We start from the raw sequence: 14,912 nt of genomic DNA on the forward strand, positions 1-14,912 counted from the left end.
AAATCAAATGATGAACATTTTATTAAATTTCAGATATTCATAAATAATTGTTAACATTTTTATACATAATTTATAATTTAATTTAATAAAAAAATAATATTTTCAGAACAAATGTACGATAGAAAGAATAAGAAAAATATCAGAAAGATATTGTTTCTTCTTTTATCTCTCCTCCACCCCACTAATTTAATGTTAATTTCAGAAAATATTTGTGATCGCGCGCAATGCGATTAATTAGAATCAGTGTTTGCTTCGTCATAGTATTTTTAATATTTTTTATAGAGCATAATAGCTCTGATTAAATTTAATTAGAATAATCAAACGCGAAGATAGAATCAGTGTTTGTTCGCCGATTATAATTTATACGGACGCGTTATTAGTTTCTTATTTTTATTTTTTTCTTTTTATAAATATTCGTTTTCGGTACAGAGTAGAATCAGTGCTTCTCTCAAGAGAATACGGCGATCATCCATCACGCGAAGAGGTAAGAGGAGTCACTGTTTTAAGATTTTAAATAAAGAATATTATATTATATTTTAAGAAATATTACATAGAATATTTTATATTTTATTGCAGATGCTTTTCCTTGGACTTTAATTATAAAAAATATTTGTGACCACGCGCAATGTGGTTAAATAGAATCAGTGTTTGCTTCGAAACAGTATTTTGAATATTTTAGAGCACAATAGCTCTAATTAAATTTAATTAGAATAATCAAACGCGAAGGTAGAATCAGTGTTTGTTCGCCGATTATAATTTATACGGACGCGTTATTAGTTTCTTATTTTTATTTTTTTCTTTTTATAAATATTCGTTTTCGGTACAGAGTAGAATCAGTGCTTCTCTCAAGAGAATACGGCGATCATCCATCACGCGAAGAGGTAAGAGGAATCACTGTTTCAAGATTTTAAATAACGAATATTATATTTTAAGAAATATTACATAGAATATTTTATATTTTATTGCAGATGCTGATGAAACTTTTTCTTGGACTTTAATCTTAAAAAATATTTGTGACCACGCGCAATGTGGTTAAGTAGAATCAGTGTTTGCTTCGAAACAATATTTTGAATATTTTTTAGAGTACAATAGATTTAATTAAATTTAATTGTAATAGTTATACGCGAAATTAGAATCAGTGCTTGTTCGCCGATTACAGAATATATACGAACGCGTTAATAGTTTCTTTTTTTCTTTTTTTTTTTATTTTGAATATTCGTTTTCGGTATAGGGTAGAGTCAGTGTTTCTCTCAAGAAAATAAGGCGATCATCCATCACGCGAAGATGTAATTATCTTTTTTTCTATCTAAATTTTGTATACTTTTAAACAGAAATTAATCAGAATTTCAATATATATATAAATTATTGATGTTTTGTCACAGATTTCTTTCATCCTTCTACCTGATGACTTCTAGAATTACAACACAGTGAAGGCATCGTATGGTGAGTCGCATGCTTTTTGGTTCCTCCGGTCATTCAATCATGTCGTAGGATGAAAGATCCGAATCGACACGGATGACTGGTTGTATACGTAGAATTTTGCACGAGCACAATGACCGCGGATATTAATTTTTATAATATCCGTGAGTAGTAACAATTATTACTTTTGTGTTTTATTTATTAGTTCAGGCTAGAATCTTCTTGCGCTTCGCGTTTTTGATTAATAATATTTAATTATAATTTTCTAATATCAAAGCATATAATAATTATTTTATTATACTAATATAATAATTAATTTGAATTTTTATAATTCAAACTTCTTCAGAATAACATTTTAAGTTATTTGATCAATTTGATTATTGTGATGTAATAATTATAATAATAATTTACAACATCTGTAGACAATAAAGTTCAATTTTCTTCGTACAAATATGAATTAAATTTTATGCAAGAAGATATTTCGCGACAGGCAGATTTTGGAATCAGAGCAATAAGTTTTGAATACTATTCTTATGGCTTTGAAAATATGCTCTGATGAAGAAGTCGCCTGAGGGAATATTTCTATTAATATTTATATTAAATTACAATGAATTCTAATTCTTTTTTAAATTCAATATTAAGAATTGATATATTAAAATTTCAATAACTTGTTCAATTAATAAAATAAAATATAAATTAGAGTCACAAATAATTTGAAATATAATAAGAATATAATGCAAAGTCAAAGAATACTAGTCCGTTAGATACAAAATGAATATACTAATATATCTTTTTAGCTCAGGATTTTCAGATTTAACCCTTTCCATGTTCACTGTCAGGAACTCACTCACGTGCCCAGGTGTTACTTGAGTGAAGGAGAGACAGTGGGTATGATGACCTTAGTTCATAAGTTGATATAAATTTTTTAGCGACTGACGATGCGTTAGTGTATCGTGCACGACGTACTTTTCACATTGTGTGTGTATGGTTAGGCTGTGGAATTGCGTCGTTTCAATTATTATTTTTTTCATTATTCAATCACAATTTACAATCACATTCGCAATTAAATATTAAATAATTAACTAATAAATAACAAGATTATTATTCTTTAATCTCAAATTACAATAATGGTACAATTTTATTCACAAATATAAATATAAATTTTATTCACAATAATGGTACCAATCAGTCTGGTTACTAGTATTTTAGTAGAAAATATTACATATTCATAAATATTCAGAATTAAAATGTAGATACACGCGTTTTTGTCGCGTTTCACGCAATGGTCGCTAGCCATCGTCAGTCGATTTCAGGAAAATGGTACGTAAAGTTAGAGTGTGCCTGTAGTGTGCCAAGCCCGGGTGTCGGAGGCGTCCCGGGACGCTTTCCCTAGTGTAGGCTTTTGCGCCCGGGTGTTATGCGTGAGAATCGTGGAATGAGTGTGTTGGTGTGCCTGTTTTGCCATTTTTCAAATATAGGGCTAGGTAGGATAGGTAGTATACTTCTGGTATGTCTGTTAATTATAAGTAGGTAGGGCCGGGCAGGTTGTCACAGTCTCTGATCGGGTAGGCGCGTTTTCGCGTGACAATCTGTTTCAGGGAATAAAATTTGAGAAATCGAGGATAAAGCTGAAACGAATGGAGGAGAATGCCATTTGTCTCTGGCTTTGCTCATCGATTTTTCGAATTTCGCGGTCGCGGTCGCGATTTGCTTTCGAAACGAACGTTGAGCTCGAGATTCTGTGCATGCACGGAGAATGATCATTGCGATCGTTGGTCGTCCATGTGCACTTAGCTTCCGCGATTTAGTCCCTTTTTTTTTTCTTTTTTTCTTTGATTTGCGATTAGTGAGTCTCGAGCCTAGATTTAAGTTTCAGCGGGCATTGCGCCCGAAGGAGGAAGACCGAAGAGGCCTCGACAAACTGTCACGAAGAGGGGCTGCAACGAATGGCCTCTCATCTTTTGGATCCTTTTTTCGGGTTCAAAGCATGGGAAGTCATTGTTACTACTTTGTCATTGTGCTCGTTTTAGTAATACGTAGTATATGTTGTTGTATCGTCTGGCCAATTTGCATGCTGGCCCATCGTTCATCCAGTCATCATGGGCAAATCGCGGTTTTGCATTAGTGTTGCGATGAATAAATTACGGTTTGAATTAGAGTTGCGTTTACAAATCTCGCGTTTTGAATTAATGCTGCGATGAAATGATAATCGCGTTTGCTGTATAGTGTTGCGTTATGAAGGATATCGCGATTGCTTTTAATTACTTTGTTTATGAATTAGTCTATTTTTTTTACTTTTCTTTTTTTTTTATTTAAACTTTAATATTAAAATTTCACTCTGTTACAATGTGCAGTTATATTTGATAGTAGATATTTATTTGTAGAATAATAATAATAAATTTTGTATTAAATTCACTTTTTAAAATTAGTGTTGCGTCCATAAATTGTCGCGTTGTTGAAAGTAGTGTTGCGCTAATGAATGATCGCGTTTTTAAAGTAGTGTTGCGCTTAAAAATTGCCCGTATTGTTTCCATTTGGATGGAAATATGTTCCTGCATCTGGACTGACTACCTATTGCAGCTACAAGAGCTGCACAAAGGTGGTTGTACGACGACAGCCTTCTGATATGGCTGTGATCTTCCGCTGTTAGTGTTGCGTTTAATAAAATATGAGTGCAAAAATTAATTTATTAAAATTTCGTAAATGAAATATTTTATCGAAGGAGTTTATTCTTCCGCGAGTCTTTCTTTTCTTTTTTTTTTCTTTTTTTTTTTTCTTTATTGATTAAGAATTGCATTTGAAAATACAATAAAGCACTCTTCGCGTTTTCTTTTGAATATATTTTAATATATTAGTGTTGCGAAATAGATAAAGATCCACTCACGGTTTGTTCGGGTTTATATCGAGTGGATAATTATTTTGGTAATCCTTCTGATTACCTTTCCGTGCGTCTTTTTTCTTTTCAGCGTCCCTTTATGCGAGAGCATTTGTTATGGAAAATATTATTTAAAAAAATGTGTAATAAATTAAAAAAAAAAGTTATGATTTTTGACGAGTATCATTTCATTAAAAATTTTATGAATTGCTTAACAATGTTTTGATCATTTCGAAAATTGTTTTTTTTTTTTTTTTAAATATTAATTATTTTTTAATAATCCCATAATTGAGTTTGTTACAGGCACAAATTGAAGACAAGAAAACAATAGAAGAAAAGAAATTTGGTTACGAAATAATATTTGATTTATTTGATATATTACTAATTATCCGTTTTATGTTATATTTCAGGAATTCTTCAACTTTCAACGGAACAGGATAGAAGATATCTTTTTTTTTTTCCATCATGAGATAAATCTTTTATTTTTCATATTAGGGTTCAAATAATATCGGACTATTCTTGATAGCTATAAGTGATGTGTTTAGTGTTCTTCTCTTGAAAGGCTTCTCTTTGTCTTCCTTACTCTGAATTCAGAATTTTCCTATTTTTCGAGGCAACCATTTTGCCATCCCCAAATTTCCTCATTCCGATATCTACGTGACTTCGTTCACTAGATATCGTTGGTATCCCCTCAATGGTATCTATCTGGCCAGATATGATTAAAAATTGGTTGAAAATTGTGACATCGTTGGTATTAATGCAGATATATTATCATGAAAAGGATTGTTAGGTTTTCCAGGATTTATGAACAAAATATTTGATTCTTGTGTAGGTAGGAATAAAGAAAAGCTTTTAGAATAGGTAAAAATGTTTGAAATGCTTTAATTGTTGTATTTTTTGTATAATTGTTGTATAATTGTTGTATCAGTTTTTTGTTACAGGAGCAGAAGATAGAGAATCATCAAAATGGAAAAATATTATTTAATAAATTAAGTAAAACGTATTTAGAATTAAGTGCATGTAATAAAGGTATTAATTAAGTAGTGCTTTCATTAGTTGTGCTTTCATTAGTTGTGCTTTATGGGAAGCTTATTTTGCTTATTTTCTTTCTTTTTTTTTTTTTACGCTTTTAACTATCAATTATTTTTCATTTTCATGCTGGATGGAAATGTAAAATATTGATAGAAAATTTTTTAATTCATATTTTACTTTCAGGTTTAGATTTCCGCGCCGGTCTTTCTTTTACAATAACTTCTTTTGGTGTTTGTGTTGTACAACGATCGAATATTTGAACGTACGTTTTGCAAACGTGCACCAAAAGGAGAATTTATTTGAAAATATAAATAAATTTTTGCGCAAAAGGAGGGTGGATGGGACGTCGTGGTTAGGGTGGGTCTCCAATTCGCAGCAACCTCCAAGCGGTGAGACCCGGGAAATCATTATTATTTAATATACAATATATAATCATATCACTATATATATATATGGTAATATAATTATATATTTTATAAGAAATAATATGAGCTAATCGGCTGCGACCGCGATTAATATTTTCGTAGATAGGAAATTTATTGTAAGGTGATGGGCAAATAATTCTCGTTTTAATTTTAAAAATCATAAAATACCATAGATTTGCTTTTTACTTTTTTCTTTCCTATATGTACTTAGATTATAACGTACTAGGTGGCGTAAAAGAACACTGATCTTTCTTCGGGTCGGTATTTCAGAACATATGGTGTAAAGTTCCATAAAATATCATTGCTGTTCTATATCATCTATGGTCACTTACCGACTACCATATCGATATAGTAGACTGTCTAGAATTCTGCCTCTTACTCTCTCCAAAGAATATTTTAAAATATAAAATATTCTATTAACAATTTGTTATTTGTTATTTTAATTTGTTATTTTTTTTTAGTTTCGTAATAATTTTTATTATTTCATTAAATTGATACACGGTAATTTACCAACAGAATGTACCATGTGTCTACTGTACCATTAAATGGTAATAGATATTTTTTAAAATATTTTTTTAACTCACGCCAGATGGCAATGCAATTATATTTTACTATTTATATATATTTTTTAAGTTTCTTCAACCAACTGTGTCGTCAAATTCGACGAAACTTTTTTTTAAATGATACGTTTTCGAGTACGTGAAATTTTTTTTCAACAGAGTTATCGTGGTATCTTTTCATTTTTTAAAATATAAATTTTATAACGGTGTCATTATCTTGAAGATGCATAAGAAAATATTAAATATACGACACGTTCAAATTTCAACACTCCATCAGCCCCAATATTCGAAGAAAGATCTCCTGGAAAAAAACATCCCTTTTACGCTTTTCGCGAATTTTCATTAAAAATCTGAATTTTCGGATTAACCGAATCTCTTCGTAAATATTCAAGTTTCGTCAACTGTGAGACAGGATTTTGGGTGGATCGTGTGAAATTGTTCGATCGTCCGGAAGGAGGTGCCTTTTAAACGTTACACCAGAGTACCGTCTCTGACGTGTATATACGCGTTCTACGTGTGTTTCACACGGCTTGTTCAAGGCTCGCGGTACATTAGCAAGTTGGTAGCCGTCCAGGCACGTCCTTCTGAATGAATCCTGGCCGCTTTCCAGCGAGCGACCTATCCTTTTACGGGATATCACGGCTACTGGCCGGCTACTGAAACTCGTCGAACCGTCCAAGTAGGACCGTCGACGCCGCTTCTTGTGCGGGATTATCGCCGGGCAATTGAGGCAAGTGCATCGAATTCCTGGCCGATTATCTGCGAAAATTGCGACAAAGTGCTCTCCTTCACCCGCGCGAGTAATCCCTTCGAAAAATTATAAAATTTATCGCATTCTTTTCAGAAAGATTGATCCGTTAAATCATTTCCATTACCAATCGATCGTTTAAGATCTCGTGAAAAAAAAAAAAAAAAAGAAAAAGTTTCGTAGATACGGAGATACAGCTGGATTTTCCTCAATTCTCTTAACTCCATTCAATCGCCACTTTCGATCGATAGGCATTAAGAGAATCAAATGGAACGAGATGTTTCACCGCCCTGCATCCCTCGATGATGACGCATCGCGAGACGAAATTCCGCTCCATCGCGCACGTCGCTCGCCTCATTTCCCCGCAACAGAAAAAAAAAAAATCCCAAGAGCTTGACGGATCTCTAAACAGACTGCCCATTATTTTTCGAAAAATTCGTCGCCTTTCGACGAGCCGACATTTTTATTTTTCGAAAGTCTACGTCGACCGTAACCGCGAAAATTGCATCGCCTTCGCGAAACGAACAATTGCTGCACCCCATGCTCGGCCATAAACTCGTGGCGGAGGTCGGCGCGGTTTCGCGTCATCTTCGAGATGTTCCACATGGCTGGACATGGAGAGAGAGAGAAGAGAGAAGAGTAGTGGGAAAGGAGAAAGAGTAGTAGAGATGGAAGAGAGAGGGAGAAGTGTCCCGGCCTCGAGCCGCTTCCTGCCTCCTTGGCCTGCTTCCAGGAATCGGTTCACTCTTTTACGGCCGGGTGTCAACGTGTCTGGTGGACCCTTGGGTGGGGGTCGAAAGGGTGCCGGAAGTGGGGAGTCTCTCGCGGGGAGTTTTTTGGGGAGGAGATAGGGGATGATTTGGGAGGGAAGGGATTGGAAGGGAAAGATTTTGAAAATATTGGAAGAGTTTGAATTTTTTTTTTTGTTTTTTGTGCAATGGAGTTTTAAATGGGAAGTTTTGCAAGAAGAGAGGGGGGGAAACGAAGGGGATTGGATATGGAGGGAAGAAAAATTTCGCGAGAAGAGGAAGATAATTTAATAATATCGGTGAATTTGATAAATTGTGGATCGATTATTTGTTATTCCCCGATATTGCAATTTTGTGAAAAGGAGTAAGTTTAATTTTTGCTCTCTTGGAATAAAAATTCTTTGTCTAGTTTATAGTTGCTACATAGAAATTAGAGTATAAAAATTGTGGATCGATTATTTGTTATTCCACGATATTACAATTTTGTGAAAAGTTAGTTTAATTCTTCTTTACAAAATTGCAATCTTATCGTTCAATTCTTTTGTGATCAACAGATAAGATATAAAACGTAATGTAATGTACACGAGTTGTGAAGGAAAAATTTTAAAAAATGTTACAATCAGAAAGGAAAAAAGAACTGGAAAAATTTAAAAAAAAAAAAAAAAAAATGCAAATTCCAGAAAGAAGCAAAGAATTTAAAAAAATCTACACACACACACACACGAATTAGGTCCAGGAGAAACAGAAATAAACGTAGGTCGGTCTAGAAAAAAGGAGGAACTCCCAGGAGGTGTTTCGAGGAAAGAGAAATCTCAGAAGTGTGGAGGAAAGCTTACATCGCTTAGAATCCGGAGAACCTCATAACAGGAATCTCCAGACGCCTCCATATATTCGAACCGGTGTTCCATTGATGGCTTCAAAAAAGGGCGAGTGATGAACAGTGGTCGATGAACGAGAGAACCCCGTGAAATCGACTTCACCGGAAGTAGCGTTCTCTCGCCAAAGCGGAGAGTACATTTTACAGGGAGATGATCGCGTTTGGAAAAATTCGAGGGAAATAAATAAAATAAAGGAGGAGGAAGAGGGAGGAGGGGGTGGAGCGAAGGAAGAAAGGAAGGAAGGAAAGAAGAGAGAGGAATCGAAAGGAGACAAAGGGGAATAAAAAAAGAGGAAACGAACTGTGGAAAGGGAAACTGTGCAAAAAGGGAGTTGCGATTCAAACAGAAGGTAACCAAGAAGGAGAGAGAAAGAGAGAGAGAAGTGTGGTCGCGAAATAGGGCGCGAGATGGTAGAATCTGGCGATAAAGAAAGGTCTGCAAGCAAAGGGAGACCTTATAAGATACAGAGAAATGAAGAGTGACGAAGATCGAGAGAATAAGATGCGAAGAAGAGGAAGAAAGATATTTCAACAAAGAATGTTGAATCAGTGTTTCTCAACCTTACGGGTTAATTTTTAATGTGGATTAGGGATTAATCGAAACGCGTTTCGAGATTTGCCCAAATATCCATAATTTCGTTTATTAAAGCCACCGACGAATGTTCACGATATAAATAATGAATAAATAAATCAATTAGCGTTTTGTTACTTATTAATCAATCATCTATTAATGTCTTTCTGAAAACAAGAAGAATACTTGGTAGCCCAGTACTCGAAACGGGCAATTTTACAAATTTTCACAATTTCACGAATTGAAGAAAATACTAAATCGTATATACAAAATGAAACGTAACGAACTTCGATCTTTTTGGAAAGATTTTTTTTAAAATTTCGAAAGAAGGAAAAAAATCGATCGCATAGATTTCACGAAGAGAAATGGATTGAGAAACGCTGTGTCGAGTGGTTTTGAGAGGAAGAAAGATGGTGGAAGGAGATGAATAAGAGGGCGGAAGAACGCGAGGCTGAGGAACCGAAAGAAGAAAGGGACATCGAGAGAGAGAGAGAGAGAGAGAGAGAGAGAGAGAGAGAGAGAGAGAGAGAGAAGAGAGAGAGAGAAGAGGCGGAAGATGAGGGACCAAACTACTACGTGTGGACGGAGTGAAGAGACGAAGGGAAAAACGATGGTGTGTAAATGTGCGCAGGAGGAGGAAGGGGGAGAGAGAGAGAGAGAGAGAGAGAGAGAGAGGGTGAGGAGGGCCCTATTGTGCGATGGCGTGTTTCACACGTACGAGGGGTTTATTATACGCACACACTGTTTCGCGGTCGAGTGCATTCAGCCTACGACGACTTTTGGGGTGACAAAAGGGAGGGAGGGGGGGGGGGCTGACGAGGTATATCGTCGCGTCACTGCCAAAAAGCTGACGACACGCCGATACCCGTGCGCCGCGGGGTTGTTGGTAGGAAAGTTTCGAGTTCCCTTGGGGTTGCAGGGGGCTGCTTAGGGTGGGTGTAAAGTGACCGTTTGGGAAATGATCGTGTGCGCGTTGCGGCGAGAAGGGATTTAACGGTGGGTGTGTGTCGTGAGGAGAGAGGGAAAGGAAAGGAGTTTGGAAAGGAAATTTCAACTTTCTTTGAATAGTTTTTGGATATTTGGAACGCGGTGGCGAGAAAAATTTGAGGTATAGAGGACGCGTGCCACGCGAGGCTGGTTCTCTGAGATTTTGAATCTTTTGGGCGATTTTTGAAGGTTTTGAAAGAGTTTCAGGAAAAAGTGCAGTAGGATAATTGGCGGATGTTGTGTCACTTGTACAGGTTTTTTTTAGAGATTTTGGGTAGTTTTTGAAGGTTTTGAAAGAGTTTTAGGAAAAAGTGCAGTAGGATAATTGTGTCACTTGTACAAATTTTTTAGAGATTTTGAATCTTTTGGGTAGTTTTTGAAGGTTTCTCGAAAGAGTGCAGAAGAGAATTAGTGGTCACTTGTACAGGTGTTCGGAGATTTTGAATCTTTTTGAAGGTTTCTGAGTAGCGGGAAGGATTCAGTAGGTTTTAATTTCAGTATTTTTCTGGTAATAAAATTTTAAGCATAGAGTATAAATATTTCAAACGACGAGAATTCAGGTGAATTTAAGAGTTATTCAAAAGAAGGATAAACGTTTAATTTTGTTCCAGATAAAATGGATATCTGTCTGGATATTAATACAAGTTTTAATTCTGAATCTTCGAGTATTGAATTTATTATAGACGTTCAAATATCAACTGATTCATACGTTTCATTATTGTGCAGATGTTTGATTTGTTTATATTTGTAAAAGATTTCCTCCAAATTTTATTGTTTATGGGATTCTTACATTTAATTCGCCTTCTCGTAAATTCGTGGATATTCATTGATGCTTCTGTGGTCGAATCACGCTTTCGATCTACTTTCCCATACATTGGAAAGGAAGATCTCCTTCCTAAAAATAAAAACTCCCTTAGAGATCAAAAAAAAAAAAAAAAAACAAAAAGAAAGAAAGAAAAAAAATGAAATTTAAAATTTGAAAAATTTTTTCTCCCGTCGTAATAAAAATTCGATCCGTCGCTTGATTTGATAAAAACAATTTAAAATTTAAAATCGATCTAATTAAAAATTCGCCACGATCGCGATCCCTGTCTGTCTTATCCTTATATCTTGGACTTCTTTTTCTTTTTCTTTTTTTTTTTATCGTCGAGACGATTGGAGATAGGTTTCGAATGAAAAATGAGAGCAATCCGTTTCCTTTTCTTGTTGAAGACGATTCGACTATCCATGTACACGATATATTTCCTTGTTATGTATAAGAATATACGCCTTATATACTTTACATGTATAGGATACGGGTGTGCATAACCAAGAACAGATTGTCCAGTCGTTGTTCCTCTTCTTATCGCGTATACAAATTGTCCATTACATACCATATATATATATATATTTCTACCAGTTTCGTAGATTACTTTTTTGCTTTATTGCTGCTCAGAATTACGAAGCGAGTAAATTTCGTTTTCAAAATTGAACGAGAAAGTTCCAATTCCTCGATTTCGTTATTCTTAATCTTTGCGACCCCTCCTTTCTAAGAGAGTTAAATACGAAGCTATCGAGCTGGCTTATCGAAATTTTTAATCCCGAAATATCCGTCTATCGCTCTATTCACCTTATTTACCTTAACAAAGAAACGTTATTATTTACCTGCAAAAGAACGAGGGAAGAAGAAAAAAAGAAAACGGGAAGAAAGAAAAACCGGAGCAACCACATTACCACCCCCACCACCACCCGCTTCCCCTATCGCTTCCCATTCATAGGAAATCACGCGCGTATTCTCACGACTGTTGTTCGTGAAACGCGCGAGGCAGACTTTCCACGGTCGGGCAACACTCGACGGGCTGTGAAAACGTGCGGCGAAAGGAGTTGCACGAGGCGAAGAAGCGGGCAGCGCCGGTAGGAGGAGGAGGAGGAGGAAGAGCAGTGGTAGTAGTGGTGGTGGTGGTGGGATGAGGTGGAAAGAGAGGTGGAGGTTGCCAGAGATTCCGCGGGATGTCTGTGTTTGTCCATGGAAATCGGCAAAGGAGGTCAGCGTATGCAAATAACAGGGTCGCGAGGGTTGCCAGAGCCAGGAGGGTCCCGTGGGTCAACGGACAGGAAGGCGGTATAAGGCCGTCTCCCTTCCTCGCCGTCTTTCTGTCTCTCTCTCGCACGCTCGCTCGCATCCCCACTCTGATCGCCTCGTTGCTCGCCTCGTTGTCTCTCCCTCGGCCCGCCGCGTGCACACACGAGGCTCTCGCACAGGCGACCGTTACGGCACCGTATATATTTCCAGATAGCAGCGGTGGCGGCGGCAGTCGACTCACTATAGATATAGAGGTGGCTCTAGCCGGTGTGCGTTCTCGCCTACGCTCTCTCCACTCGTGGAAATATTCGATTTTTACGATACGAGAGGAGAGAGAGAGGAGAAAGGGTGGAAAGATCGTACGTCCCCTTGTACCAGCCACCGTTTTTACGTCCTACTGCTCCCTTCCTGATTCCACTGGAATCGTTCCTCTTCTTTCTTTCTTCCTTTCTTTCTTTCTTTTTTTTTTTTCTTTTTTTTCTATTCTTTTGAGGCATATACAGGGTGTCTCGGGATGAGCGGTGTACGAGCAAAGAGTATCTGTATGGTGCTCTTTTGAAAATGTGCAATCGAGATAAGTTGGAAAAATGAAATTCTTGAAGAAACGAAAATTTAGAATAGAGATTTTTTTCCTTTCTTTAAGCATACACACGCACATATATATAATTGATTTTATATTATGAGTGAGGTAATTTCGAACTTTCTTCGAACTTTTAACTCGAACGAAACGAGATCATTTTTTTTTTTTTCATTTCTGAGACACCCGGTATATTTTTTGCTCTTTTTCTCTCTTCGTATGTATTTTCTCTTTCTACGATTTCTCGTGAAGGCTGCCTGCCACGCCACCCTAGCCTTTTCTTCCACCGTTTCCTCGACCCGATCGAGGAATTAAGTTACGGCGAGGCCGGGAAAACGACGATACCGGAGCACGATGTCTGCGCTTCACGACCATTGTGCACGGTTTTTGGTATCGTATACCAAACGCAGAATTAACTAGCCCTCCCTGAAGGGGGTAACCTCCACGTGTCCTGTATGTGCCCTACTTCGCGAAAATCGTCTTGTTTTGCATCTCCAGCTGGTGCTCGTTCCCCGCCCTCACAGTTCCTCGCCCCTTTCGAAGGGACAACGAATTAGAAGGGTACAAATGCCACAGATGGCGAGAACGTTTGACAAGGGCTTTGTCCTTTTCTCTGCTGACTCGCTTCATCCCTTCCCGTTCCTCTCTTTTTGACTCCTCGTTTTTTTTTTTTTTTTCTTTTACCACTCTCTCGTGATGAAATTTTGTCTTACGTTACTCCCAAGAATGGAACGCTCCCAAGGAGAAGAAAAATCGATCCGATAATCCGTTTTTTACAATCAGACAATTTTCCTTAGACGTGGATATAATAAATGAACATTGGTTCTATAATATCATTGATAATAAATTTCGATTAGTTTTAGTTAGAATTCGATATAAGTATATTCGATTGCAAAAAAAAAAAAAAAAGAAATTGTCAAGTTCGAAACCGATTCGAACGACGAGTTAACATAATCTCTGAGATATAATATAATCTCGTACACAACACGTTCGTAAATTTTCCCACGCGAGAACGAACACCGGAGCGGTGAATCGACTTTTCCGAATCGGCCGTCGCGCTTCAAACAAACCATTTTCGGTCGCAGCGGTTGGTGGAAGAAAAAAAAAATCTCTTACCGGAAGCGAGGAGAGCCTGGGAGGGAGGGAGGAGAGAACCGGCCGGCGGTCGAGACCAACGAACGCGCTGGGCCGTCTTGTTACTTCTTTTTCCCTCGAAGTCGTGGCCGGGCAGAAAGAGGCGGCCGGGTACCGTTTCCTTTCGCGAGCGTACAACACCAGGCCACCGTTCGAATAAACGTGCCTACGCATCTCCTCCCCTCCCTCTCTCTCTCTCTCTCTGTTCTCGACCACCCAACCCATCGCTCCGTCTCCCTCCCGTCCCGCGAGACCGATGCCCCGGCGCGCAGCGTGAATTTTAATTAAAGCAATTAAGCATGCGTCCATAGGTAGTCGCATTAACCAGCGCGCGGCGTCGCATTCATGGGCCCTCGTGCTCGTGCTCAAAAACGCGACAGCGATGTGTCACGCGACCGACAACGAAAGCCTGGACATCTGGTCGTGTCCGTTTTCCACCTCGCGCAGAGAGCAGCTCCTCCCCCTCCTCCTCCTCCTCCACGCGCTTTTCCATCGCGGCGGTGGTGGCCGCGTATATACACGTTACGTGTACGCGTGTGGTGGTGAGAGTGGGAAGCGTGACGCTAATTTCTGCCCGCCGCGGCGAGCCTTTCTTTTAATTAGCGCTCCTCACTAGATTAGCCTTCCACTCGGATATTGCTTCCTGTTGCTGATCATTCTTTTTTCTCTCTCTCTCTCTTTCTCTCCTTCCCAGTCTCTCTCCTTTTCTATTTTTCGAAAAATGTGGAGAGTAGAGCGAATGGATGAGAGGCCTCGTTTAGGAGAGTTTAGGTTAGGTTTGCTTTTAGATTTGATCGAAAATATTTGTGGAAATTAGGTTAGAGAATCGAGTCGAGAATTATGAGTTTTGTAGACGGTTGGTGTATTTTTGAATATTGCTTCCTGTTTTCGATCAT

General features: G+C 37.6%; 1 long non-coding RNA gene across 1 annotated transcript; it reads right to left on the minus strand.

Moving 5' to 3' along the window:
* Positions 1–10,894: 10,894 nt before the first annotated feature.
* LOC147658517 (uncharacterized) lies at positions 10,895–14,160 on the minus strand. The gene is made up of 2 exons (XR_015295145.1): positions 13,999–14,160; positions 10,895–11,138 (listed from the first exon to the last, which is right to left on the minus strand). It is a non-coding gene; the product is annotated as an uncharacterized LOC147658517 (long non-coding RNA).
* Positions 14,161–14,912: the final 752 nt, after the last annotated feature.

This window comes from Apis florea, unplaced genomic scaffold, assembly GCF_048593485.1.
Source record: "Apis florea isolate Af1SG1 unplaced genomic scaffold, ASM4859348v1 contig_2201_pilon, whole genome shotgun sequence".
Lineage (NCBI taxonomy): Eukaryota > Metazoa > Arthropoda > Insecta > Hymenoptera > Apidae > Apis > Apis florea.